At 40.0% G+C, this 5,748-nt stretch overlaps 1 pseudogene; it reads right to left on the bottom strand.

The window, feature by feature from the left end:
* Positions 1-2,748: 2,748 nt before the first annotated feature.
* LOC120288818 lies at positions 2,749-4,930 on the bottom strand (annotated as a pseudogene).
* Between the last annotated feature and the right edge of the window lie 818 nt (positions 4,931-5,748).

The raw sequence follows: 5,748 nt of genomic DNA, 5'->3' as shown, positions 1-5,748 counted from the left end.
AAACATTTTATAATTGTATCAATTCGGTCTATCCTGCCATAATTGGCCGGCCGGCGCTGACATGGATGCTAGCGAGGGATAGTCGACCCGACGAGGCAATTTTTTAATATTTTTTTCGATTTTTTAATTATTTTTTTCTTTTTCCTTTTTCACCTTCTTCTTCCTCGGCCAACGAGGTCGACCTCGGCCCGGCGAGGCGACGGCAGCGGCGGGCGAGGCCCCACCAGATCCAACGAGTCAGCCCTCGCCAAGGCTGGGTGAGGCCAAGCCTCACTAGATCCGACGAGCTCAGCCCTCACCAAGGCTGGTTAATAAGCTGCATAATTAGCTCTTCACAAATTAGAACTGATTTTGCTACCACCTAAAGTTATTACTCATCCCAGCGAAGGAAAATGCACATAAACCTACTGGCCATCCAATTTTCTATGCCAAATTACAACAAATAGCGAAGATTGTATGCTTTTAGCTCTGAAGTAGATGCCTGTTGACAGCATCATGGCATAACTTAAATGGAATGAATATGTTAAAGGAACAAAGTAATTTAATACAACAGTCTCACAATTTTTGCGGAGAAAAAGATTGCAGAAAGCATCAGTTGGACATCCAGGTAAATCAGAAGGTTCGCTCAAGTAACCTCTACTTATCTTTTTTGCCGAAAAATAAATAAATAACATAAAAGAAAAGCTGATGAGAAAGTCACAGCTATAAATGCTAACAGCATAATGGTGAAGCTGTGGGTTATTGCCAAAGGTGCAGAATGTTAGAAGTGGTCCAAAGGGACATGCTACGGTGAGAGAGATGAAGAAAATTTGCAATTGTGGAAAATATGCATTCTGCAGGGGAAGGTCAAAAACGCCGGGCGAAGATATTGCTCTTAAAATTCTCTGTCAAGTCTTAGGTTCCCAAGCTAAATTACCAACTTTTACACGAACTTTCAAGTGGATGAGCTTGGGCAAGAGATGTCAATTGAGATGGAAATTGCATGTATTGTGCACTGAAGGATATTCAATCTAATGGAACTGGTGAAATTCACCATCGGTACAAAAGAAATAATAGACTTTCTGACACAGCAGCGTACTAAGGAGGAAGTTGGAAGATAGTTTATGTATGATAATTACACACAAGTACCTCCCTTTTCCATAGATAATGAGAAAAGCCTCAAAAAATATAAGAAACATCGAATTATTAAAAGCCTAATGCAGAATTATCACCTTCTCAATTCGGAGATCCTTTTCTCGAAGCAGCACAGCAGTATCAGATGAAACAGACGCTAATCCTGGATTTCTCAGCTCACTCTCCAATCCAGCCAATTCTCTCTGTAAATGCTTTACCAACATTGACCTGTGCATTTGTGGTGACCTCTTTAGCACAACTGGCGAACAATAGTGTATTTCGTGACCGTTCAACATGACTTCGGGCTGGACTCATTGTACAGATGATGGGAGTTCTAGCATTTCCTCCCAGTGAGGATTGCAGAATACGAGTCAGTTTGGAATCTCGGAAAGGAATATGTCCATTTCTTCCCTTGCTGGAGCCATTCAAATGGTTCTTGATCAATAATCAAAAGTTTAAAAAGAAGTCAATGATAAATTGAAAGAAAAGAGAACTTAAGACTGCAATACTTCCAGCAACTTCCGATATCTTGTAGGATCTTAACATTAGTAACTGTTCTGTTCATACAATCAAAGATGAAAAATTGGTAAAACATCATCATGGATGGTTTGCTTTGAATTTCTATAATTTTTTTTTTAAACTTATATAAGATACTTTAAGTTAAAAAAAAAAAAAAAAAATTAAAAAAGTCTACACAACCACACATGTCAATATTCATTTGTTTTAAAATTTTAAGATGTTCAATGTGCAATAAAAGTCAAATTTCAAACACTACAAGAAAAGGAAAATGTGAAAAGTTTAAACTTGCTCCAAACAAACCTAAACAACTACTCGAGTCTCTTGACTTCTTATGCTTTGAAACAGTTATTCTTCTTGATGCTAAAATCTGCATGGTAACCTATACGGAGCTGAAGGCTAAGAACTTAGTCAATAGCCCTGAAAACTAATCCCCTACTCTCAAGACAACAATTTTCAACTATGCAATGGAATTTATGCCTGAGAAACCAAACACCACCCCCCCCAAAAAAAAAAAAAACCCAAAAAGACCAGATAGAACAAATTCTTTTGGCCAAATCATGTCTAATGAATTGACCCAAGCATTTGGTACAAGAGGTACTTGAAATTACTAGAGGAGAGCAACGCTGAGCACTTGGTTGTCACAACAGGTAGGCAGACAAGCATAAATGGAACTAAACATGTGGGAGGTCACATACTAAACCTGCCACAGGCAGCAATCGCAAACCCTGATGGGGGATCGAAAGTGTAAACAGAGCTCAGTATCTGGATTTTACTGAAGGCAGGATAGGAAATAGAGCACGATGGCATAACAGGATCTGTATAACCTGTCCTACTTTGTGGGAGAAGGCTTGGTTGTTCATGATGTTGTTATTTGTATAACATGTGTGTATGCAGGTAAACCAGTATAGTGTAAGAAATGGACCTTTGGCACAGAAAATGCATTGCAGTGGTGCTCTATGTTCATGTCAGTGCATGGTCCAACCAAATTATAAGGTCTCTAAGATGAAGACAACGAAAAAACAAGCTGAAAGGCCAACCTCAGCTAGCGGATAACTGTTCCCAAAGTCAGCAAACTGCGATTTATGTGGCAGCCCTCTTTCAACCTGGCACCAGCTGCTAAGACTGAGATGCACGCTCACTTCCTGCTAGATCCACAAAGTTCTGTGGCCAAAAGAAACTATTATATTCTCCCAGCAACTGTATATAGGTTGAAGTTAAGTACTGAATATTCATACAACAGTAGCCGAAAGAGTGCTTGAATTGTTGTTCCCCAAGAACTCACAAGCCGAACTTTCGACTGTCTGGCAGCAGAAACAATGAGCAATAAATCCTTCACATTTTAACGGGAATTGACCACAAAACAGATAAAATTCACCATTACCAGTCTGAGAATCTGATGTGATCTTGAGCTAGCTTCGTTAAGGCATGTCTCTCCAACCTGTATTTGAGCTATGAAATCCAAATGATCAGCCTAAGCATTTCATTGTAATGCTACATATAGTAGGCAACCATGAAATTCATCCAACACAAGGCTGAATAGCCTTGGTCCTTACCTTCACACAAAGAAAGAAGTTCTTGAAAGTGGCTCCAGTCCTTCAGTGTTTCCTCTGTAAGTTTCTCAACTATAGTCCCCTCTGTCAAAAGAGATAGCTCTCACGGTGATGTTGGATGAGCTCGTGGTTCCTCAGCATAGTACAAAGAAATTTACCTCCGGATCATCTATGTTGGTAGTTGCGGAAGCGTGTGTTTAATGTGTGTGCAAGTGTGTTTTATATGTGAACTATCAAGAGAGCAAAAGAACTAAGAACAATGTGGGTAAGAAAATAATTGGCAAAGTGATAATAGAGAGTGGTAGCAAAGGAGCACAAGGGAACAAAAGAAAACTTTTTTTATTTAGTTATTGTAGTACAAAGGGAAGGGGAGGAGCTTACCTTTTTGCTCTATTATCTGCTGCGCTCCCCTCCTTTCCTATTTATAGTGGCACTCCCCCGTCTTGGGCCCATCTTTTAGTAGTTTCTTTTACAATTTTTTCTTGAACAATAGACTTTTTTAAGGTAAATATCTCTGCCATTTGCAGAGATAATTCCATAGACTCTTCTAGGTTTTTTCTTGAATTTTCTAGCTCAAATCTTTCATGAAGTTTCTAGAAATTGGATCAATAATTTAACAATCTAGGAGTCTCAGTGGAGTACTATCTGCACTGAGGAGGTCTCTCACAGACTCGTAGATCTCCATTGCAGAAAACTTCAACAGGAATTCTCTTTCCTTGTGCTATTGAGAAACAAGAGTGTCTTTATTAACAAGCAAATGTTAGAGGAAGAAGTTGCAATTGAAAATGGAGATCTTTAAGTGTCATGTGACTTGTTACCTTCTCTATGTAGCTGTATATATCTGCCATTGAGTATTCAGTAATTCCAATCACAGTGTATGTTTTTCCACTACTTGTCTGTCCATATGCAAAAACACTTGCTGTAACATTAAGCATCGGATGGTTGCGATCTCAGGCAAATATCAACAAAACAAGCAATGCCAAAAGGAAGGAGAAGAGGTTAAAGTTCACCATTTATCCCACTGACAACTGAGAGAGCAACTTTCTTGGTTCCTTCGTCGTACACTTGCCTTGTGAAGCAATCACACCGGAAAACTGTCTGCAAATCAGCCAACATGGAGGACACGTAACAGTAAGAGATATTGAACAGATTGCTTCCTTAAAACCAAGTCCATCATTAAAAACATTTGTTGGAATTTGAAGAGGTGGCTCAAGACCAAAAGGATGCTAAATCCAACATAACACGAGAATGTGCTCAAGGGAAGGCAAAGAAGAAAGAAAGGAAAAAACTTCATGAATGGGATTCAATTACCAAATGTGTAGGCAGCTTGGTACATGGACGGCTCTGAAACAGAGAGATTGTTTCTGTAGATAATGATGTTGTCATCGACACATTCTCAATCCGAGACATCATTCCTAGAAATTTCCTTCTGATTCAAGGGCCTGAGACAAACTGTACAAAGATTTTCTCTTCACAGGGACTTGATCCCTGCATTATTTCCTGGTCGTCGACTGCCACCATTGCTTACCTTCTTACTGTCCAAGTCTATGAACCATCTGAAATCAAGATTAGTCTTCACCGCAACCAAATACTCCAACAAAGCCTGCGACACAGTACGTAGTTCTACACCCCATCACAACTTCACTGCCCGACTATGCACTGTAGTTTTGGAGTCAGCAAAGTGAGTGATTTTGGGAACTTATGAAATCTGAGGCCCATCCAACTCCTACACCTACCATCGTCGTCATCACCTGTAATGAACAAGCTAATTATGGCTCAGAGCTAACTCTCCCAGGCCGCATCAATTTGTCTTGAGCACAAAAAAACTCGGTTTCCTCCTTCATTGCTCCTTCCTTTTGTCATCTAATTTAGAAAAGTCAAACAAATGCGCATCTGAGGTTACAAGTTCCCATTCTCCAAAAGAAATGGGCGTCTTTCTTTTTTCTTTAAATTAGCAAATAATTTATTAAACGAACCCATTTTGGAGTTTTCGGGGATAGTCCCCATAACAGACTGTCAAAAAGACTCCTTGGCTCGTGCTGGCTTAGATTATAGAATGTCTTTAGAAAAACAAAGCAAGACACATTTTCACCTTGGGAAGTGAAGACTTCCGAAAGAATGTCTGAGATCTTCGCAAAGATCCATGGCACTGTGCATTTCACTGCAGTGGGCGCAGAGAGAGAGAGAGAGTTCTAAACTAGTCTTTGCAAAATTTTCAGTTGCCTCATTTCCTTCCTAGTTGGACTGTAAACAGCAAAATCTCCGCAGGGCAGAACATGTATTTCCGGAAAACTGTTGGCTCTCTCTCACTTTAAAACATAAAGTGAATGCGCTCCGAAGAAGCGACCAAATTTTCATGACACGTCTCCAAGCTACATGTCAAGCCACCTAAATTCGACAAGAAAGATGGCATTGCCAATCCGCGACGGCAGAAGCTTCGCCAATCTGTCCTTGGCTGTTCCAAACGAGAAACATATAAATGCATTCAGGTCCCTTTTTGCTAAAATTCCAAGGCGAATCACTGAATAAGCATGAAACAGAACTCCGGAATGGTTGCCCAAACGGA

Source organism: Eucalyptus grandis, chromosome 10 (genome assembly GCF_016545825.1).
Source record: "Eucalyptus grandis isolate ANBG69807.140 chromosome 10, ASM1654582v1, whole genome shotgun sequence".
Taxonomy (NCBI): domain Eukaryota; kingdom Viridiplantae; phylum Streptophyta; class Magnoliopsida; order Myrtales; family Myrtaceae; genus Eucalyptus; species Eucalyptus grandis.
Note: the sequence above shows the minus strand (reverse complement) of the source record. Positions and strands in the feature narration are given on the sequence as shown.